Below are 23,979 nucleotides of genomic sequence, written 5' to 3'. Positions count from 1 at the left end.
ATACTGAACAAAATCTACCATTCTCATTCGGCATGAAACTTTATCTATGTTATTCCATTTCAGTCAATTGCCACTGATTAACTTTCTAGGCATTAGCTATTCTCAGAGACGTATATTTCTTTGTACAGGTGACCTGCTTGCTGAAATGGTTACATTTTTGTGCAGAATCGAAAGAGGCGGAGAACTTGGCATGATGCCATTTTTATCTGGTACGTGACCTCAAACTTTATTTATTCTTTCCTTCAATGTTACTCAAATTTCTTTCTTGTTCTTCAAACTGAATTCAATTTTCAATGTTCGCTATTTAACCAGTGTTTGAAAGAGATGTGACTGGATGGTTATTTTTGCTTCAATTGAATTGAGTTACTGCCGAGTTTATCTGGACGGCTCGAAACGATCTGAAGTTATTCTGGACAAGAATCCATTGTTACGTTTCGAACCATAATCTTGTATTGACTTTACTCCCCATTTTCCGTTTTGGGAGGGGGATTTGTCAACCTCAGATATTTCTGAACAAAAGCTGATTGAGCGTTTCAGCCCCTTTCTGATCTTTTGGACTTTACTTTATTTGATTTTTTTCCCTCCCTGTCCTTTGGACATGTCTAAACTTTTAGTTGATTCAAAATGTCCATTTCCAGGGAGCCTAATTCTTTCCCCTCTCCTTGAGACATTCCAGGACAGTCTTTAGCCGTAATTGGAGCAGTTTTCTGTGATGTCGTTGCCAGTTTGCACAGTCTGTACTGCCGCTATCTTTACTCGCTTTATTGCTGTGCTTAAAGGAGTCAGAGCTCAATTCCTTGAAACTAGCCTGTTTTCCAAACGGTGTGAAGGCTTCATTTCAGTCATTTGTTCTTCTAACTGGTGAACTAAGATGACTCCTGTTTTATTTGTCTGATCTCACTTCTGTGTATCTCACCATTGTCTCTGTTCCACGGGGGCTGCGCGGGATCCCACCCATCTTTCATCAGTGTTTATTTTCTACCAGAGTATTTTGCTCTTACCCGAACGCCAGACTCATGGCTCCCCGGGGGGACCCCAGAAAAGCGGCCTTGTGCCTCGCTTTTCCATGATGTGTTAACCGTGTCGTCTCTGTCACCCTGATATAAAATGGCTGAACAAGCCTCATTCCCTGTAAACTGTCTCATGAGAGCCAAGCGTGGGTCTGTATAGAGAGTGTCCCAACAGCCGCTGATAACAGCTTCACAGAACAAGACTTGCAATGTATCCTTGATAAGCTCAAGGTCTACAGCTGGAGACAGGACACATCATGATGTTAGTTTTCAATGACTTCTGTATGAAGTTAGGGGCGGGTAAGACAACACCCACTTTAACCATATATGTGATAATTGGGGATGCTTGGAAAATTGATGGACCGCATGTAATAAGTGTGACGCGAATATAGTTGATTGATTGTATGTAAATGAGAAAACAACTAATTCCGCCCCTTCAATCTGTATATTAACCCGTGTGAGCCTTAGCTCAAGTGAGAAAGGGTGCTGTCAATAGGCTGCGGAGTCCCCAGGGCTTGTCTCCCAGAATTCTGACACAAACTGCTTTTTGTTACTGATACTCAGGCCTTCGTGGGAATATTTTCACCTCTAACACTTGGCGTAGTCTGGCGGGGTGTTGCTGAGCCGGACGCCGCTCGAGCCGGTGGACAAGGCGAGTAGTCAAACCGTTGACCGCCAGAAATTAGAGTCACACGGCGAGGCGGACGGACGGTGAGGTCACATCCAACGAATCTGGTATCAAGGCCAAGTGAGTAACAGACTCAGTTTAAAATGTATTTTTATGGTTTTGTTTTGTTGGTCCGCGATACCATTTTCTTTCGTACTAATTGGCGGCTCGAGGCCCCATGCTGAGCCTGAATTAAGGGGGCAATTGAGCTCTCACGTGACGGCCAGAGTTAGTTGGGAATCCGAGGCGCACAGACTGTTGAGTGAATAACGGGTGGTGAAATTTATCGTGACACAGTGCCAAGCCAGGACCGCCACCCAACGGGAGTGGACGATCGGTAAAGCCTCTGAGCACAGTCACCTCGTCACACCGGATACGCGGAAATAGCTAACGGCCTTTTCGTGTCTTTTCTGATATTAACAGCATTGTGAATACACTCTCTATTTCTACACATTGCCTCTTCTAAACAGGCATCGAAGCCACTGAGTACCTTTTGTTTCATCAGAACTATTCAAAAGTAATATAGGAGCACAAATGTAGTGACAGGGCCACCTATAATTTATATCATAGTCCAGTATCACAAAATGCCCTCCAACACATCTTTTTAATGTTTTGAAGGGCTCCTATTGGACAGGGGGGCAGGAACAGATAGTTCAATCCCCGCCGACTGTCTGTCCAATCAGAGCCCCTGGTCTATTTGAGTCACTCCAGGGCAAAATCGAAACTCTTGGCCATTCTTTGGTGCAGAATTCTCTTCACCTTTCCCAGCTGCAATAACTTCCAGATATTTTCCCTGCCCCCTTTCCGGATGCCCGGGATCATTCCCTCCAGTCTCTGCTGTGAGGAATCACACTCACACCCACCACCCACCTCCTCATTCCTGTCAGCTTCTGGCTTGTGACAATCTGTGTAACTAATCCCGGGAATAAAGAGTCAGAGAGAATTACAGTTCCATTTTGAATATCAGGGTAGAAAATCCAGCAATTTAGTTTGTCCAGTTGCAGGTGAAGTCACTTTGAGCTTGTGACAATGTTTTTCTTCGTCTCTCATGAGTTCAACATCAGAAGTTGCAAAGCACCATGTAAATGTTACTGTGAAGAGAGGCCAGGCGATGGTGTGTGGCTCTGTCAATGCAAAGTCATCACATCAGCTGAGTGCCTCACTCAATAACAAGGACATTGGAAATGTCCGGGAGATCTGGGGCACCCACTGACCACTGAAGTAAAACTGCCCCAAAGGCAGATCTGAAACCTCATTTCAATTGTCCATTGGGACATTTACAGGGCCCACATTTCAGAGCAATAGGTGGAGCTGATTTTTATATTTGAAATTGTTCCATTGCTCCTCAATCCTGTAGAAAAATGAAGCTGTAAAAAACTTTAACCAGGAACATATTTGGTTGAGTCATTGCAGATTGTGGTCACATGGTATTTATTATTGCTTCTTGGGATGTGGGAGTTGTCGACAAGGTTGGTTTTTATGACCCTTTCCTTGGTGTTCTAAGATGGCGATGAGCCCTGTTTTTAAACGCTGCGTTCCATGTGGTGCAGATACACCAACATCGTTAAGTTGTCAGTTCCAGGATTTCAAGCCAGCGGCAGTGGGAAAATGGAGATTGAGTTTTTGGAGAGGAACGTGGATTGTTCCCACTTCCCAGACCTGCGAGGTTAATCTGCCTGTTGTAGCCTCATTGACATTGAGGTGTGATTGGATAACTCAGTGAAGATTCCAGCAGCAGTTTAAATTTGTCTTGGACAGGAGCACCAATGTGTGAGCGTACACCAGCCACCTATTGGGCCAGCTGAGATCCAATCAGACAGCACAGGCTGGAGGGTAAAGCAGGGCCTGAAACCCATCCTGGGCAGCAGCTCCATTTTCATTCCCATTGACTCTGGTGGAATGGATTGGAGTGTAAATCAGGCCCTGATCCACTATCACCCAATCTGTCGTACTGCCCAAAACAACCCCCTCCCCATGGCTCTATCCTGGTCTCCATGACACTGGTCCACATCACAGGACAACTCACTAACTGGGACCGGGCTGGATTTCAGAGACACATTGAGACAGTTTGAATATTGAAGAGATGCAACTGAGCTGACGGAGCCCATTGCACACAATCCCCCAATGTCCACATTGGGGCTGGTTTAGCACAGGGCTAAAGAGCTGGCTTTTAAAGCAGACCAAGGCAGGCCAGCAGCACGGTTCAATTCCCGTAACAGCCTCCACAAACAGGCGCCGGAATGTGGCGACTAGGGGCTTTTCACAGTAACTTCATTTGAAGCCTACTTGTGACAGTAAGGGATTTTCATTTCATTTCATCTCCCTGAGGGGTGGCGTTGCTAATAAGATTCGATCAGATATAAAGGAGCAGAATTTGGGCATCTGCCCTTTGACCCTGTTCCGCCATTCGATCATGGCTGATGCCATCCTGACCTCAACTCCACCGTCCTGCCCGTTCTCCATAACCCTTCACCCCATTACCAATTGAAAATCTGTCTAACTCCCCCTTAAATTTAATAAAATAAATACGTTTAGAGTACCCAATTCATTTTTTCCAATTTAGAGGCAATTTAGTGTGGCCAATTCACCGAACCTGCACATCTTTGGGTGTGGGGGCGAATTCCACAGATTCACAACACTTTGGGAGAAGTAGTTTCACCTCAAATCTGTTTTAAACTTTCTTCCTCTGATCTAAAGTCTGTGACGTCTCGTTTCCGAATTCCCCATAAGAGGAAGCATCTGCTCCATGTCTACTTTATCCACACCTTTTATCACCTTGTCTCCATCTTATATACTGGGAGCTGCCTGTTACACTGACAATAGGGAGTGGGATTTGTTGTGTGTGTTTGGAAAGTCAGATAGAGAACAAGCCCCTCCTGACCCTTCACCAAAGTTCTATCTGTCTCGCTGGGAAATTTATCAGCCTTACAGGTGTCAGGCATTTGGATATTTTGTGTTTTGCTGTCATGCTGGAAGGCCTTTCTTTGCTTCTTTTTAACGTGTTTTACACAGAGGGTAGTGGGTGCCTGGAACTCGCTGCCGGAGGAGGCGGTGGAAGCAGGGACGATAGTGACGTTTAAGGGGCATCTTAAGTGGGACCAGTACAAACCGGACGGTCTGCACCTGGGCAGGACTGGAACCGATGTCTTGGGGGGGTGTTTGCTAGAGCTGTTGGGGAGAGTTTAAACTAATGTGGCAGGGGGATGGGAACCGATGCAGGAAGTTGGAAGGTAGTAAAACAGGGACAGAAATAAAAGGCAGTAAGGGGGAAAGTGTGAGGCAGAGAAGCCATAGTCAAAAATCCAAAAGGGCGACAGTACAAGGTACAGTGACTGAGGGGAGCTCAGTGAATAGGACCAGGAATACTAAAAGAAATAAAACGGGAAGTGAAAACATTATTGGTAAGCGACGCGGCAGGTTGTTACAGGAAGATATGGGTTCGACGACAAGGAAAATTAGGAGAAAGGTTAAGAGGAAATATAACTTAGGAGAGGTTACTGATCGAGGTGTTAAGATTAAGAACAGAGGTAAAAAAGCCAACATAAGTGTACTTTACCTGAATGCTCGTAGTATTCGGAATAAGGTAAATGAGTTGATGGCGCAAATCATCGTGAATGACTATGATTTAGTGGCCATTACTGAAACATGGTTAAAGGATGGTCACGACTGGGAGTTAAATATCCGAGGGTATCAAACTTTTCGGAAGGACAGAGTGGATGGTAAGGGAGGTGGTGTAGCTCTGTTATTTAAGGATGACATCCGGGCAACAGTAAGGGATGACATCGGTGCTATGGAGGATAAGGTTGAATCCATTTGGGTGGAAATCAGGAATAGTAAGGTGAAAAAGTCACTGATAGGAGTAATCTATAGGCCACCAAATAGTAACATTATGGTGGGGCAGGCAATAAACAAAGAAATAACAGATGCATGTAGAAATGGTACAGCAGTTATCATGGGGGATTTTAATCTACATGTTGATTGGTTTAACCAGTCGGTCAAGGCAGCCTTGAGGAGGAATTTATAGAATATATCCATGATAGTTTCCTTGAACAGTATGTAATGGAACCTACGAGGGAACAAGCGGTCCTAGATCTGGTCCTGTGTAATGAGACAGGATTGATTCAGGATCTCATAGTTAGGGATCCTCTTGGAAGGAGCGATCACAATATGGTGGAATTTAAAATACAGATGGAGGGTGAGAAGGTAAAATCAAGCACTAGTGTTTTGTGCTTAAACAAAGGAGATTACAATGGGATGAGAGAAGAACTAGCTAAGGTAGACTGGGAGCAAAGACTTTATGGTGAAACAGTTGAGGAACAGTGGAGAACCTTCCAAGTGATTTTTCACAGTGCCAGCAAAGGTTTATACCAACAAAAAGGAAGGACCGTAAAAAGAGGGAAAATCGACCGTGGATATCTAAGGAAATAAGGGAGAGTATCAAATTGAAGGAAAAAACATACAAAGTAGCAAAGATCAGTGGGAGACTAGAGGACTGGGAAATCTTTAGGGGGCAACAGAAAGCTACTAAAAAAGTTATAAAGAAGAGTAAGATAGATTATGAGAGTAAACTTGCTCAGAATATAAAAACAGATAGTAAAAGTTTCTACAAATACATAAAACAAAAAAGAGTGACTAAGGTAAATATTGGTCCTTTAGAGGATGAGAAGGGAGATTTAATAATGGGAGATGAGGAAATGGCTGAGGAACTGAACAGGTTTTTTGGGTCGGTCTTCACAGTGGAAGACACAAATAACATGCCAGTGACTGATGGAAATGAGGCTATGACAGGTGAGGACCTTGAGAGGATTGTTATCACCAAGGAGGTAGTGATGGGCAAGCTAATGGGGCTAAAGGTAGACAAGTCTCCTGGACCTGATGGAATGCATCCCAGAGTGCTAAAAGAGATGGCTAGGGAAATTGCAAATGCACTAGTGATAATTTACCAAAATTCACTAGACTCTGGGGTGGTCCCGGCGGATTGGAAATTAGCAAACGTGACACCACTGTTTAAAAAAGGAGGTAGGCAGAAAGCGGGTAATTATAGGCCAGTGAGCTTAACTTCGGTAGTAGGGAAGATGCTGGAATCTATCATCAAGCAAGAAATAGCGAGGCATCTGGATGGAAATTGTCCCATTGGACAGACGCAGCATGGGTTCATAAAGGGCAGGTCGTGCCTAACTAATTTAGTGGAATTTTTTGAGGACATTAACAGTGCAGTAGGTAACAGAGAGCCAATGGATGTGGTATATCTGGATTTCCAGAAAGCCTTTGACTAGGTGCCACACAAAAGGTTGTTGCATAAGATAAAGATGCATGGCATTAAGGGGAAAGTAGTAGCATGGATAGAGGATTGGTTAATTAATAGAAAGCAAAGAGTGGGGATTAATGGGTGTTTCTCTGGTTGGCAATCAGTAGCTAGTGGTGTCCCTCAGGGATCAGTGTTGGGCCCACAACTGTTCACAATTTACATAGATGATTTGGAGTTGGGGACCAAGGGCAATGTGTCCAAGTTTGCAGACGACACAAAGATAAGTGGTAAAGCAAAAAGTGCAGAGGATACTGGAAGTCTGCAGAGGGATTTGGATAGGCTAAGTGAATGGGCTAGGGTCTGGCAGATGGAATACAATGTTGGCAAATGTGAGGTTATCCATTTTAGTAGGAATAACAGCAAAAGGGATTATTATTTAAATGATAAAATATTAAAACAGGCTGCTGTGCAGAGAGACCTGGGTGTGCTCGTGCATGAGTCGCAAAAAGTTGGTTTTCAGGTGCAACAGGTGATTAAGAAGGCAAATGGAATGTTGTCCTTCATTGCTAGAGGGAAGGAGTTTAAGACTAGGGAGGTTCTGCTGCAATTGTATAAGGTGTTAGTGAGGCCACACCTGGAGTATTGTGTTCAGTTTTGGTCTCCTTACTTGAGAAAGGACGTACTGGCACTGGAGGGTGTGCAGAGGAGATTCACTAGGTTAATCCCAGAGCTGAAGGGGTTGGATTACGAGGAGAGGTTGAGTAGACTGGGACTGTACTCGTTGGAATTTAGAAGGATGAGGGGGGATCTTATAGATACATATAAAATTATGAAGAGAATAGATAGGATAGATGCGGGCAGGTTGTTTCCACTGGCGGGTGAAAGCAGAACTAGGGGGCATTGCCTCAAAATAAGGGGAAGTAGATTTAGGACTGAGTTTAGGAGGAACTTCTTCACCCAAAGGGTTGTGAATCTATGGAATTCCTTGCCCAGTGAAGCAGTAGAGGCTCCTTCATTAAATGTTTTTAAGATAAAGATAGACAGTTTTTTGAAGAATAAAGGGATTAAGGGTTATGGTGTTCAGGCCGGAAAGTGGAGCTGAGTCCACAAAAGCTCAGCCATGATCTCATTGAATGGTGGAGCAGGCTCGAGGGGCCAGATGGCCTACTCCTGCTCCTAGTTCTTATGTTCTTATGTTTGACAAATACATGAATAGGATGGGAATAGAGGGATACGGACCCCGGAAGTGTGGAAGATTTTAGTTTAGACGGGCAGCATGGTCGGCACAGGCTTGGAGGGCCGAAGGGCCTGTTCATGTGCTGTACTTTTCTTTGTTCTTTGTTCTTTGATTGGATTAGTTGAGTTGGTGGACACACACAGGAGAGAGAAAACACTGAGAAACGTAGCCAGGAATTTAGACAGACTTTGGGGAAGTACTTTAAAAAGTTGATACACTTCTGCCCGAAAATCTACAAGAAATTGGGACCCAATTGTCTACTGGCCGGAGGACCTCTGCGATTAGGATTCATCCAAATTCACTGGCGGGAATAGGCTTTCTGCTTCTGGCTGTGTCCCTAACTGAGCTCCCACTGAAATTCTCCCGATGGAAGAAAGGATTAATGGGACCCCTGGACCCAGAAAAAGCAATCTGCCACCACGAGAGGATCCACGGTGTCCACACTACCCCGTTTCCATCTGGGTTTATATAGAACGGTCACAGTGTGCGGCTGCAGGCGTTTTGCTGCCCTCGACACAGAGCGCAGAGTATCGAAGTTGTTCAATGTGAAATCACGGAGAGGTCCGTGTGGGATGAAATGAAAAAATGAAAATCGCTTATTGTCACAAGGAGGCTTCAAATGAAGTTACTGTGAAAAGCCCCTAGTCGCCACATTCCGGCACCTGTTCGGGGAGGCTGGTACGGGAATTGAACCGTGCTGCTGGCCTGCCTTGGTCTGCTTTCATAGCCCGCGATTTAGCCCTGTGCTAAACCAGCTGCTGGATTGTCCCTGAGCTCTCGCTGTGTTAGTTCCAGACTGGAAAGTGACAGTGGGGAGGATTTTAAGGAAAGGGGCTCCCGCTGACTCTCGAATTCCCACTGGACAGTGAGCTTTGGCCGACTTGGTAGAGGACGGCATTCCCGTCCTACCCTTCAAAGGAAGTCCTGCCTGTGGGATTGGTCACCAGATCTCCAACCCGGCTCGGAGTGGCGCTGCAGTGGCCAGGAGCGGTACTGCTGTGGCCCGGAGCGGCGCTGCAGTGGCCAGGAGTGGTACTGCAGTGGCCAGGAGGGGTACTGCAGTGGCCCGGAGCGGCGCTGCAGTGGCCAGGAGCGGCGCTGCAGTGGCCAGGAGTGGTACTGCAGTGTCCAGGAGCGGCGCTGCAGCCCGGAGCGGCGCTGCAGTGTCCAGGAGCGGTACTGCAGTGTCCAGGAGCAGTGTCCAAGGCTTCATTTTTATTTAGTTAATTAACTTAAAAGTTGCTGTTTGGTTTAGAAGAAGGTGAATTTTCAATCAGCTTTAAACAGGCTTCTACTTGTAGGCACTTGCAGCTGGAGCTTGTTCATTAGTTAATTGGATTAGGCCAGTTTTTCAGAGGCTAGATTCACAGTATAAAAGTGATCCCCTACAGTGCAGACTTTGTTTGCACCGAGTGCTGAATTTGGTGCTTTTTGAGTGCGATAGTGAGAGTTTGGTGACCGAGGGAGTGCTGAATTTGGTGCTTTTTGAGTGCGATAGTGAGAGTTTGGTGACCGAGGGAGTGCTGAATTTGGTGCTTTTTGAGTGCGATAGTGAGAGTTTGGTGACCGAGGGAGTGCTGAATTTGGTGCTTTTTGAGTGCGATAGTGAGAGTTTGGTGACCGAGGGAGTGCTGAATTTGGTGCTTTTTGAGTGAGATAGTGAGAGTTTGGTGACCGAGGGAGTGCTGAATTTGGTGCTTTTTGAGTGCGATAGTGAGAGTTTGGTGACCGAGGGAGTGCTGAATTTGGTGCTTTTTGTATGCGATAGTGAGAGTTTGGTGACCGAGGGAGTGCTGAATTTGGTGCTTTTTGAGTGCGATAGTGAGAGTTTGGTGACCGAGGGAGTGCTGAATTTGGTGCTTTTTGAGTGCGATAGTGAGAGTTTGGTGACCGAGGGAGTGCTGAATTTGGTGCTTTTTGAGTGCGATAGTGAGTTTGGTGACCGAGGGAGTGCTGAATTTGGTGCTTTTTGAGTGCGATAGTGAGTGTTTGGTGACCGAGGGAGTGCTGAATTTGGTGCTTTTTGAGTGCGATAGTGAGAGTTTGGTGACCGAGGGAGTGCTGAATTTGGTGCTTTTTGAGTGCGATAGTGAGAGTTTGGTGACCGAGGGAGTGCTGAATTTGGTGCTTTTTGAGTGCGATAGTGAGAGTTTGGTGACCGAGGGAGTGCTGAATTTGGTGCTTTTTGAGTGAGATAGTGAGAGTTTGGTGACCGAGGGAGTGCTGAATTTGGTGCTTTTTGAGTGCGATAGTGAGAGTTTGGTGACCGAGGGAGTGCTGAATTTGGTGCTTTTTGTATGCGATAGTGAGAGTTTGGTGACCGAGGGAGTGCTGAATTTGGTGCTTTTTGAGTGCGATAGTGAGAGTTTGGTGACCGAGGGAGTGCTGAATTTGGTGCTTTTTGAGTGCGATAGTGAGAGTTTGGTGACCGAGGGAGTGCTGAATTTGGTGCTTTTTGAGTGCGATAGTGAGAGTTTGGTGACCGAGGGAGTTAGGTGAGGAGGGAGTAAGGTGCTCCTTTCATTTTGTTTCCGACATTTCCGCAAAGAGTGTGAAGAGAGCCAGAAGTTTACAGGAAGTGTAGCTGACTGGGAGCAGAGTCGAAGGGCGGAGATCTAGTTAGTCCACACAGCAGCTATATTCTTTAAGGTAAGAGGGGATGGAGGCTAGGCCAGTTACATGCTCCTCCTGTAGGATGTGGGTGGTGAGGGATACCACCGGTGTCCCCACTGACTATACCTGTGGGAAGTGCACCCAACTTCAGCTACTCAAAGACCGTGTTAGGGAACTGGAGCTGAAGCTGGATGAACTTCGGATCATCCGGGAGGCAGAGGGGGTGATTGAGAAGAGTTACAGGGAGGTAACCACACCCAAGGTACAGGACAAGAATAGCTGGGTTACAGTCAGGGGGAAAAAAACAAACAGGCAGACAGTGCAGGGATCCCTCGTGGCCGTTCCCCTTCAAAACAAGTATACCGTTTTGGATGCTGTTGGGGGGGGGGTGACCTACCGGGGGAAGGCCCTAGCGGTCAGGTCTCTGGCACTGAGTCTGGCTCTGGGTCTCAGAAGGGAAGGGGGGAGAATAGAAAAGCAATAATTGTAGGAGATTCAATGGTTAGGGGAATAGATAGGAGATTCTGTGGTCGCGAGCGAGACTCCCGGAAGGTATGTTGCCTCCCGGGTGCCAGGGCCAGGGATGTCTCGGATCGTGTCTTCAGGATCCTTAAGGGGGAGGGGGAGCAGCCAGAAGTCGTGGTGCACATTGGTACCAACGACATAGGTAGGAAAAGGGGTGTGGAGGTAATAAACAAGTTTAGGGAGTTAGGCTGGAAGTTGAAAGCCAGGACAGACAGAGTTGTCATCTCTGGTTTGTTGCCGGTGCCACGTGATAGCGAGGCTAGGAATAGGGAGAGAGTGCAGTTGAACACGTGGCTGCAGGAATGGTGTAGGAGGGAGGGCTTCAGGTATTTGGATAATTGGAGCGCATTCTGGGGAAGGTGGGACCTGTACAAGCAGGACGGGTTGCATCTGAACCAGAGGGGCACCAATATCCTGGGAGGGAGCTTTGCTAGTACTCTTCGGGAGGGTTTAAACTAATTTGGCAGGGGAATGGGAACCGGATTTGTAGTCCAGCAACTAAGGTAGCCGATATTCAGGACGCCAAAGCATGTAATGAGGCAGTGGGGAAGGGAACACTGACAAAGGAGAGTATTTGCAGGCACGGAGATGGGATGAAGTGTGTATACTTCAACGCAAGAAGCATCAGGAATAAGGTGGGTGAACTTAAGGCATGGATCGGTACTTGGGACTACGATGTGGTGGCCATCACGGAAACTTGGATAGAAGAGGGGCAGAAATGGTTGTTGGAGGTCCCTGGTTATAGATGTTTCAATAAGATTAGGGAGGGTGGTAAAAGAGGTGGGGGGGTGGCATTATTAATTAGAGATAGTATAACAGCTGCAGAAAGGCAGTTCGAGGAGTATCACCCTATTGAGGTAGTATGGGTTGAAGTCAGAAATAGGAAAGGAGCAGTCACCTTGTTAGGAGTTTTCTACAGGCCCCCCAAAAGTAACAGAGATGTGGAGGAACAGATTGGGAAACAGATTTTGGAAAGGTGCAGAAGTCATAGGGTAGTAGTCATGGGCGACTTTAACTTCCCAAATATTGAGTGGAAACTCTTTAGATCAAATAGTTTGGATGGGGTGGTGTTTGTGCAGTGTGTCCAGGAAGCTTTTCTAACACAGTATGTAGATTGTCCGACCAGAGGAGGGGCAATATTGGATTTAGTACTGGGTAATGAACCAGGGCAAGTGATAGATTTGTTAGTGGGGGAGCATTTTGGAGATAGTGACCACAATTCTGTGACTTTCACTTTAGTAATGGAGAGGGATAGGTACGTGCAACAGGGCAAGGTTTACAATTGGGGGAAGGGTAAATACGATGTTGTCAGACAAGAATTGAAGTGCATAAGTTGGGAACATAGGCTGGCAGGGAAGGACACAAGTGAAATGTGGACCTTGTTCAAGGAACAGGTGCTACGTGTCCTTGATATGTATGTCCCTGTCAGGCAGGGAAGAGATGGTCGAGTGAGGGAACCATGGTTGACAAGAGAGGTCTTGTTAAAAGGAAAAAGGTGACTTATGTCAGGCTGAGGAAACAAGGTTCAGACAGGGCATTGGAGGGATACAAGATAGCCAGGAGGAAACTGAAGAAAGGGATTAGGAGAGGTAAGAGAGGGCATGAACAATCTTTGGCGGGTAGGATCAAGGAAAACCCCAAGGCCTTTTACACATATGTGAGAAATATGAGAATGACTAGAGCGAGGGTAGGTCCGATCAAGGACAGTAGCGGGAGATTGTGTATTGAGTCTGAAGAGATAGGAGAGGTCTTGAATGAGTATTTTTCTTCTGTATTTACAAATGAGAGGGGCGATATTGTTGGAGAGGACAGTGTGAAACAGATTGGTAAGCTCGAGGAAATACTTGTCAGGAAGGAAGATGTGTTGGGCATTTTGAAAAACTTGAGGATAGACAAGTCCCCCGGGCCTGACGGGATATATCCAAGGATTCTATGGGAAGCAAGAGATGAAATTGCAGAGCCGTTGGCAATGATCTTTTCGTCCTCACTGTCAACAGGGGTGGTACCAGGGGATTGGAGAGTGGCGAATGTCGTGCCCCTGTTCAAAAAAGGAACTAGGGATAACCCTGGGAATTACAGGCCAGTTAGTCTTACTTCGGTGGTAGGCAAAGTAATGGAAAGGGTACTGAAGGATAGGATTTCTGAGCATCTGGAAAGACACTGCTTGATTAGGGATAGTCAGCACGGATTTGTGAGGGGTAGGTCTTGCCTTACAAATCTTATTGAATTCTTTGAGGAGGTGACCAAGCATGTGGATGAAGGTAAAGCAGTGGATGTAGTGTACATGGATTTTAGTAAGGCATTTGATAAAGTTCTCCATGGTAGGCTTATGCAGAAAGTAAGGAGGCATGGGATAGTGGGAAATTTGGCCAGTTGGATAACGAACTGGCTAACCGATAGAAGTCAGAGAGTGGTGGTGGATGGCAAATATTCAGCCTGGATCCCAGTTACCAGTGGCGTACCGCAGGGATCAGTTCTGGGTCCTCTGCTGTTTGTGATTTTCATTAATGACTTAATTGAGGGAGTTGAAGGGTGGGTCAGTAAATTTGCAGACGATACAAAGATTGGTGGAGTTGTGGATAGTAAGGAGGGCTGTTGTCGGCTGCAAAGAGACATAGATAGGATGCAGAGCTGGGCTGAGAAGTGGCAGATGGAGTTTAACCCTGAAAAGTGTGAGGTTGTCCATTTTGGAAGGACAAATATGAATGCGGAATATAGGGTTAACGGTAGAGTTCTTGGCAATGTGGAGGAGCAGAGAGATCTTGGGGTCTATGTTCATACATCTTTGAAAGTTGCCACTCAAGTGGATAGAGCTGTGAAGAAGGCCTATGGTGTGCTCGCGTTCATTAACAGAGGGATTGAATTTAAGAGCCGTGAGGTGATGATGCAGCTGTACAAAACTTTGGTAAGGCCACATTTGGAGTACTGTGTACAGTTCTGGTCGCCTCATTTTAGGAAGGATGTGGAAGCTCTGGAAAAGGTGCAAAGAAGATTTACCAGGATGTTGCCTGGAATGGAGAGTAGGTCTTACGAGGAAAGGTTGAGGGTGCTAGGCCTTTTCTCATTAGAGCGGAGAAGGATGAGGGGCGACTTGATAGAGGTTTATAAGATGATCAGGGGAATAGATAGAGTAGACAGTCAGAGACTTTTTCCCCGGGTGGAACACACCATTACAAGGGGACATAAATTTAAGGTGAAAGGTGGAAGATATAGGAGGGATATCAGAGGTAGGTTCTTTACCCAGAGAGTAGTGGGGGCATGGAATGCACTGCCTGTGGAAGTAGTTGAGTCGGAAACATTAGGGACCTTCAAGCAGCTATTGGATAGGTACATGGATGACGGTAAAATGATATAGTGTAGATTTATTTGTTCTTAAGGGCAGCACGGTAGCATTGTGGATAGCGCAATTGCTTCACAGCTCCATGGTCCCAGGTTCGATTCCGGCTTGGGTCATTGTCTGTGCGGAGTCTGCATGTCCTCCCCGTGTCTGCGTGGGTTTCCTCCGGGTGCTCCGGTTTCCTCCCACAGTCCAAAGATGTGCGGGTTAGGTGGATTGGCCATGCTAAATTGCCCTTAATGTCCAAATTGCCCTTGGTGTTGGGTGGAGGTGTTGGGTTTGGGTAGGGTGCTCTTTCCAAGAGCCGGTGCAGACTCAAAGGGCCGAATGGCCTCCTTCTGCACTGTAAATTCAATGATAATCTATGATTAATCTAGGACAAAGGTTCGGCACAACATTGTGGGCCGAAGGGCCTGTTCTGTGCTGTATTTTCTATGTTCTATGTACTGCAGTGGCCAGGAGCGGTACTGCAGTGGCCAGGAGCAATACTGCAGTGGCCAGGAGCGGTACTGCAGTGGCCAGGAGCAGTACTGCAGTGGCCAGGAGCGGTACTGCAGTGGCCAGGAGCAATACTGCAGTGGCCAGAAGCGGTACTGCAGTGCCCAGGAGCGGCATTGCAGTGCCCAGGAGCAGTACTGCAGTGGCCAGGAGCGGTACTGCAGTGGCCAGGCACGGTACTGCAGTGGACAGGAGCAGTACTGCAGTGGACAGGAGCAGTACTGCAGTGGCCAGGAGCGGTACTGCAGTGGCCAGGAGCAATACTGCAGTCGCCAGAAGCGGTACTGCAGTGCCCAGGAGCGGTATTGCAGTGCCCAGGAGCAGTACTGCAGTGGCCAGGAGCGGTACTGCAGTGGCCAGGAGCGGTACTGCAGTGGACAGGCACGGTACTGCAGTGGACAGGAGCAGTACTGCAGTGGCCAGGAGCAGTACTGCAGTGGCCAGGCACGGTACTGCAGTGGACAGGAGCAGTACTGCAGTGGCCAGAAGCGGTACTGCAGTGCCCAGGAGCGGTACTGCAGTGCCCAGGAGCAGTACTGCAGTGGCCAGGAGCGGTACTGCAGTGGACAGGAGCAGTACTGCAGTGGCCAGGGGCAGTACTGCAGTGGACAGGAGCAGTACTGCAGTGGCCAGGAGCGGTACTGCAGTGGCCAGGAGCGGTACTGCAGTGGCCAGGAGCGGTACTGCAGTGGCCAGGCACGGTACTGCAGTGGCCAGGGGCAGTACTGCAGTGGACAGGAGCGGTACTGCAGTGGCCAGGAGCGGTACTGCAGTGCCCAGGAGCGGTACTGCAGTGGCCAGGAGCAGTACTGCAGTGGCCAGGAGCGGTACTGCAGTGGCCAGGAGCGGTACTGCAGTGGCCAGGAGCGGTACTGCAGTGGCCAGGAGCGGTACTGCAGTGCCCAGGAGAGGTATTGCAGTGCCCAGGAGCGGTACTGCAGTGGCCAGGAGCGGTACTGCAGTGGCCAGGAGCAGTACTGCAGTGGCCAGGAGCGGGACTGCAGTGGCCAGGAGCGGTACTGCAGTGGCCAGGAGCGGGACTGCAGTGGCCAGGAGCGGGACTGCAGTGGCCAGGAGCGGTACTGCAGTGGCCAGGCGCGGTACTGCAGTGGCCAGGCACGGTACTGCAGTGACCAGGAGTCATACTGCAGTGGCCAGGAGCAGTACTGCAGTGGCCAGGATCAGTACTGCAGTGGCCAGGAGCAATACTGCAGTGGCCAGGAGTGGTACTGCAGTGGCCAGGAGCGGTACGGCAGTGGCCAGGAGCGGTACTGCAGTGGCCAGGAGCGGTACTGCAGTGGCCTGGAGCGGTACTGCAGTGCCCAGGAGCGGTACTGCAGTGGCCTGGAGCGGTACTGCAGTGGCCAGGCGGGGTACTGCAGTGGCCAGGAGCGGTACTGCAGTGGCCAGGAGCGGTACTGCAGTGGCCTGGAGCAGTACTGCAGTGGCCTGGAGCGGTACTGCAGTGGCCAGGAGCGGTACTGCAGTGGCCTGGAGCGGTACTGCAGTGGCCAGGCGCGGTACTGCAGTGGCCAGGAGCGGTACTGCAGTGGCCAGGAGCGGTACTGCAGTGGCCAGGCGCGGTGCTGCAGTGGCCTGGAGCGGTACTGCAGTGGCCAGGAGTGGTACTGCAGTGGCAAGGAGTGGTACTGGAGTGGCCAGGCGCGGTACTGCAGTGGCCAGGAGTGGTACTGCAGTGGCCACGGCACGGTTCCGGGTTAACACTGCTGTCTCACAGTGCCAGGGACCTGGTTTAACACTGCTGTCTCACAGTGCCAGGGACCCGGGTTAACACTGCTGACTCACAGTGCCAGGGACCTGGTTTAACACTGCTGTCTCACAGAGCCAGGCACCCAGGTTAACACTGCTGTCTCACAGAGCCCGGGACCCGGGTTAACACTGCTGTCTCACAGAGCCAGGGACCCGGGTTAACACTGCTGTCTCACAGTGCCAAGGACCCGGGTTAACACTGCTGCCTCACAGTGCCAGGGACCTGGGTTCATTTCCAGTCTGAACGTTCTCCCCGTGTCAGCGTGGGTTTCCTCCGGGTGCTCCGGTTTCCTCCCACAGTCCAAAGATGTGCAGGTTAGGGGGATTGGTCATGTTAATTGCCCCTTAGTCCCCAAAGATTAGCTGGGGTTATGGGGATATGGTGGGGAGTGGGCCTCGGTAGGGTGGGTGCAGATTCAATGGGCCGAATAGCCTTATTCTGCACTATAGGGATTCTCTGTGAGGTCATGGCTCCGATAAAAGGCAGCCCATTGCCAGGTATTTCTTGTGGAGTAAATTAAACAATGTCTTCTCACTTTATCTGTCTTGTTTTTCAAAAGGCTGGGAATGGATTCTCACGGCTAAATACAGAGGATGCTGCATCACAACAGGTGCTGGCACCAAATCATTAGAGGAGGAGGTGGCACAGTGGCCTTGTCACTGGACAAGTAATCCAGGGGAATGCTCTGGGATCCCCGGATCGAATCCCACTCTGGCAGCTGGTGACATTTTAATTCAATAAAGAAAATCTGGAATTTAAAGTCTAATGATTGATAAAATCTCACCTGGTTCACTAATGTCCTTTAGGGAAGGAAATCTGCCGCCCTTACCCGGTCTGGCCTACACGTGACTCCAGACCCACAGCAGTGTGGTTTCCTCTTAGAACATAGAACAGTACAGCGCAGTACAGGCCCGTCGGCCCTCGATGTTGCGCCGACCTGTGAAACCCCTCTAAAGCCCATCTACACTATTCCCATTTCCTGTTTAACTCAGGCAGGGGGGTCAATGCTGAGTGTGTGAACTGGAATCAATAGTGAAATATCTGCCCCGGGTGGTTCACATTTCCTGTCTAACTCAGGCAGGGGGATCAATGCTGAGTGTGTGAACTGGATTCAATAGTGAAATATCTGCCCCGGGCGGTTCACATTTCCTGTCTAACTCAGGCAGGGGGGGTCAATGCTGAGTGTGTGAACTGGAATCAATAGTGAAATATCTGCCCCGGGTGGTTCACATTTCCTGTCTAACTCAGGCAGGGGGATCAATGCTGAGTGTGTGAACTGGAATCAATAGTGAAATATCTGCCCCGGGTGGTTCACATTTCCTGTCTAACTCAGGCAGGGGGATCAATGCTGAGTGTGTGAACTGGAATCAATAGCGAAATATCTGCCCCGGGTGGTTCACATTTCCTGTCTAACTCAGGCAGGGGGATCAATGCTGAGTGTGTGAACTGGAATCAATAGTGAAATATCTGCCCCGGGCGGTTCACATTTCCTGTCTAACTCAGGCAGGGGGGTCAATGCTGAGTGTGTGAACTGGAATCAATAGCGAAATATCTGCCCCGGGCGGTTCACATTTCCTGTCTAACTCAGACAGGCAGATCAATGCTGAGTGTGTGAACTGGAATCAATAGTGAAATATCTGCCCCGGGCGGTTCACATTTCCTGTCTAACTCAGGCAGGGTGATCGATGCAGAGTGTGTGAACTGGAATCAATAGTGAAATATCTGCCCCGGGCGGTTCACATTTCCTGTCTAACTCAGGCAGGGGGGTCAATGCTGAGTGTGTGAACTGGAATCAATAGTGAAATATCTGCCCCGGGCGGTTCACATTTCCTGTCTAACTCAGGCAGGGGAATCAATGCTGAGTGTGTGAACTGGAATCAATAGTGAAAGATCTGACCCGGGCGGTTCACATTTCCTGTCTCACTCAGGCAGGGGGGTCAATGCTGAGTGTGTGAACTGGAATGAATAGTGAAATATCTGCCCCGGGCGGTTCACATTTCCTGTCTAACTCAGGCAGGGGGGTCAATGCTGAGTGTGTGAACTGGAATCAATAGTGAAATATCTGCCCCGGGCGGTTCACATTTCCTGTCAAACTCAGGCAGGGGGGTCAATGCTGAGTGTGTGAACTGGAATCAATAGTGAAATATCTGCCCCGGGCGGTTCACATTTCCTGTCTAACTCAGGCAGGGGGGTCAATGCTGAGTGTGTGAACTGGAATCAATAGTGAAATATTTGCCCCGGGCGGTTCACATTTCCTGTCTAACTCAGGCAGGGGGGTCAATGCTGAGTGTGTGAACTGGAATCAATAGTGAAATATCTGCCCCGGGCGGTTCACATTTCCTGTCTAACTCAGGCAGGGGGGTCAATGCTGCGTGTGTGAACTGGAATCAATAGTGAAATATTTGCCCCGGGCGGTTCACATTGCCTGTCTAACTCAGGCAGGGGGGGTCAATGCTGAGTGTGTGAACTGGAATCAATAGTGAAATATCTGCCCCGGGCGGTTCACATTTCCTGTCAAACTCAGGCAGGGGGGTCAATGCTGAGTGTGTGAACTGGAATCAATAGTGAAATATCTGCCCCGGGCGGTTCACATTTCCTGTCTAACTCAGGCAGCGGGGGGTCAATGCTGAGTGTGTGAACTGGAATCAATAGTGAAATATCTGCCCCGGGCGGTTCACATTTCCTGTCAAACTCAGGCAGGGGGATCAATGCTGAATGTGTGAACTGGAATCAACAGTGAAATATCTGCCCCGGGCGGTTCACATTTCCTGTCTAACTCAGGCAGCGGGGTCAATGCAGAGTGTGTGAACTGGAATCAATAGTGAAATATCTGAACCGGGCGGTTCACATATCCTGTCGAACTCAGGCAGGGGGGTCAATGCTGAGTGTGTGAACTGGAATCAATAGTGAAATATCTGCCCCGGGCGGTTCAATTTCCTGTCTAACTCAGACAGGGTGATCAATGCTGAGTGTGTGAACTAGAATCAATAGTGAAATATCTGCCCCGGGCGGTTCACATTTCCTGTCTAACTCAGGCAGGGGGGTCAATGCTGAGTGTGTGAACTGGAATCAATAGTGAAATATCTGCCCCGGGCGGTTCACATTTCCTGTCTAACTCAGGCAGGGGGGTCAATGCTGAGTGTGTGAACAGGAATCAATAGTGAAATATCTGCCCCGGGCGGTTCACATTTCCTGTCTAACTCAGGCAGGGGGGTCAATGCTGAGTGTGTGAACTGGATTCAATAGTGAAATATCTGCCCCGGGCGGTTCACATTTCCAGTCTAACTCAGGCAGGGGGGTCAATGCTGAGTGTGTGAACTGGAATCAATAGTGAAATATCTGCCCCGGGCGGTTCACATTTCCTGTCTAACTCAGGCAGCGGGGACAATGCTGAGTGTGTGAACTGGAATTAATAGTGAAATATCTGCCCCGTGCGGTTCACATTTCCTGTCTGACTCAGGCAGCGGGAACGATGCTGAGTGTGTGAACTGGAATCAATATTGAAATTTCTGCCCCGGGCGGTTCACATTTCCAGTCTAACTCAGGCAGGGGGGTCAATGCTGAGTGTGTGAACTGGAATCAATAGTGAAATATCTGCCCCGGGCGGTTCACATTTCCTGTCTCACTCAGGCAGGGGGGGTCAATGCTGAGTGTGTGAACCGGATTCAATAGTGAAATATCTGCCCCGGGCGGTTCACATTTCCTGTCCAACTCAGGCAGGGGGGTTAATGCTGAGTGTGTGAACTGGAATCAATAGTGAAATATCTCTCCCTGGCGGTTCACATTACCTGTCTAACTCCGGCAGGTGGGGACAATGCTAAGTGTGTGAACTGGAATCAATAGTGAAATATCTGCCCCGGACGGGTCACATTTCCTGTCTCACTCAGGCAGGGGGTCAATGCTGAGTGTGTGAACTGGAATCAATAGTGAAATATCTGCCCCGGGCGGTTCACATTTCCTGTCTAACTCAGGCAGGGGGGTCAATGCAGAGTGTGTGAACTGTAATCAATAGTGAAATATCTGCCCCGGGCGGTTCACATTTCCTGTCTGACTCAGGCAGGGGGAACGATGCTGAGTGTGTGAACTGGAATCAATATTGAAATATCTGCCCTGGGCGGTTCACATTTCCTGTCTAACTCAGGCAGGGGGGTCAATGCTGAGTGTGTGAACTGGAATCAATAGTGAAATATCTGCCCCGGGCGCTTCACATTTCCTGTCTAACTCAGGCAAGGGGATCAATGCTGAGTGTGTGAACTGGAATCAATAGTGAAATATCTGCCCCGGGCGGTTCACATTTCCTGTCTGACTCAGGCAGGGGGAACGATGCTGAGTGTGTGAACTGGAATCAAGATTGAAATATCTGCCCTGGGCGGTTCACATTTCCTGTCTAACTCAGGCAGGGGGGTCAATGCTGAGTGTGTGAACTGGAATCAATAGTGAAATATCTGCCCCGGGTGGTTCACATTTCCTGTCTAACTCAGGCAGGGGGGTCAATGCTGAGTGTGTGAACTGGAATCAATAGTGAAATATCTGCCCCGGGCGGTTCACATTTCCTGTCTAACTCAAGCAAGGGGATCAATGCTGAGTGTGTGAACTGGAATCAATAGTGAAATATCTGCCCCGGGCGGTTCACATTTCCTGTCTAACTCAGGCAGGGGGGTCAATGCTGAGTGTGTGAACTGGATTCAATAGTGAAATATCTGCCCCGGGCTGTTCACATTTCCTGTCTAACTCAGGCAGGGGGTCAATGCTGAGTGTGTGAACTGGAATCAATAGTGAAATATCTGAACCGGGCGGTTCACATTTCCTGTCGAACTCAGGCAGGGGGGTCAATGCTGAGTGTGTGAACTGGAATCAATAGTGAAATATCTGCCCCGGGCGGTTCACATTTCCTGTCTACCTCAGGCAGGGGGGTCAATGCTGAGTGTGTGAACTGGAATCAATAGTGAAATATCTGCCCCGGGCGGTTCACATTTCCTGTCTAACTCAGGCAGGGGGGTCAATGCTGAGTGTGTGAACTGGAATCAATAGTGAAATATCTGCCCCGGGCGGTTCACATTTCCTGTCTAACTCAGGCAGCGGGGACAATGCTGAGTGTGTGAACTGGAATTAATAGTGAAATATCTGCCCCGGGCGGTTCACATTTCCTGTCTGACTCAGGCAGCGGGAACGATGCTGAGTGTGTGAACTGGAATCAATATTGAAATTTCTGCCCCGGGCGGTTCACATTTCCAGTCTAACTCAGGCAGGGGGGTCAATGCTGAGTGTGTGAACTGGAATCAATAGTGAAATATCTGCCCCGTGCGGTTCACATTTCCTGTCTCACTCAGGCAGGGGGGGTCAATGCTGAGTGTGTGAACTGGATTCAATAGTGAAATATCTGCCCCGGGCGGTTCACATTTCCTGTCCAACTCAGGCAGGGGGGTTAATGCTGAGTGTGTGAACTGGAATCAATAGTGAAATATCTCTCCCTGGCGGTTCACATTACCTGTCTAACTCAGGCAGGTGGGGACAATGCTGAGTGTGTGAACTGGAATCAATAGTGAAATATCTGCCCCGGACGGGTCACATTTCCTGTCTCACTCAGGCAGGGGGTCAATGCTGAGTGTGTGAACTGGAATCAATAGTGAAATATCTGCCCCGGGCGGTTCACATTTCCTGTCTGACTCAGGCAGGGGGAACGATGCTGAGTGTGTGAACTGGAATCAATATTGAAATATCTGCCCTGGGCGGTTCACATTTCCTGTCTAACTCAGGCAGGGGGGTCAATGCTGAGTGTGTGAACTGGAATCAATAGTGAAATATCTGCCCCGGGCGGTTCACATTTCCTGTCTAACTCAGGCAAGGGGATCAATGCTGAGTGTGTGAACTGGAATCAATAGTGAAATATCTGCCCCGGGCGGTTCACATTTCCTGTCTAACTCAGGCAGGGGGGTCAATGCTGAGTGTGTGAACTGGATTCAATAGTGAAATATCTGCCCCGGGCGGTTCACATTTCCTGTCTAACTCAGGCAGGGGGTCAATGCTGAGTGTGTGAACTGGAATCAATAGTGAAATATCTGGACCGGGCGGTTCACATTTCCTGTCGAACTCAGGCAGGGGGGTCAATGCTGAGTGTGTGAACTGGAATCAATAGTGAAATATCTGCCCCGGGCGGTTCACATTTCCTGTCTAACTCAGACAGGGTGATCAATGCTGAGTGTGTGAACTGGAATCAATAGTGAAATATCTGCCCCGGGCGGTTCACATTTCCTGTCTAACTCAGGCATGGGGGTCAATGCTGAGTGTGTGAACTGGAATCAACAGTGAAATATCTGCCCCGTGCGGTTCACATTTCCTGTCTGACTCAGGCAGCGGGAACGATGCTGAGTGTGTGAACTGGAATCAATATTGAAATTTCTGCCCCGGGCGGTTCACATTTCCAGTCTAACTCAGGCAGGGGGGTCAATGCTGAGGGTGTGAACTGGAATCAATAGTGAAATATCTGCCCCGGGCGGTTCACATTTCCTGTCTCACTCAGGCAGGGGGGGTCAATGCTGAGTGTGTGAACTGGATTCAATAGTGAAATATCTGCCCCGGGCGGTTCACATTTCCTGTCCAACTCAGGCAGGGGGGTTAATGCTGAGTGTGTGAACTGGAATCAATAGTGAAATATCTCTCCCTGGCGGTTCACATTAGCTGTCTAACTCAGGCTGGTGGGGACAATGCTGAGTGTGTGAACTGGAATCAATAGTGAAATATCTGCCCCGGACGGGTCACATTTCCTGTCTCACTCAGGCAGGGGGTCAATGCTGAGTGTGTGAACTGGAATCAATAGTGAAATATCTGCCCCGTGCGGTTCACATTTCCTGTCTAACTCAGGCAGGGGGGTCAATGCAGAGTGTGTGAACTGTAATCAATAGTGAAATATCTGCCCCGGGCGGTTCACATTTCCTGTCTGACTCAGGCAGGGGGAACGATGCTGAGTGTGTGAACTGGAATCAATATTGAAATATCTGCCCTGGGCGGTTCACATTTCCTGTCTAACTCAGGCAGGGGGGTCAATGCTGAGTGTGTGAACTGGAATCAATAGT

General features: G+C 48.8%; 1 protein-coding gene across 1 annotated transcript in view; it reads left to right on the top strand.

Annotated features, from left to right (window-relative positions):
* Positions 1–144: 144 nt before the first annotated feature.
* Positions 145–23,979, top strand: part of LOC140411770 (uncharacterized) — a 116,210-nt gene continuing 92,375 nt past the window's right edge. The window contains exons 1-2 of the mRNA XM_072500754.1: positions 145–209; positions 1,575–1,758. The gene's annotated coding sequence lies outside the window, so the exon portion shown is untranslated. The remainder of the gene's footprint in view (positions 210–1,574; positions 1,759–23,979) is intronic.

This window comes from Scyliorhinus torazame, chromosome 4 (assembly GCF_047496885.1).
Source record: "Scyliorhinus torazame isolate Kashiwa2021f chromosome 4, sScyTor2.1, whole genome shotgun sequence".
In the NCBI taxonomy this organism is placed as follows: Eukaryota; Metazoa; Chordata; class Chondrichthyes; order Carcharhiniformes; family Scyliorhinidae; genus Scyliorhinus; species Scyliorhinus torazame.
Note: the sequence above shows the minus strand (reverse complement) of the source record. Positions and strands in the feature narration are given on the sequence as shown.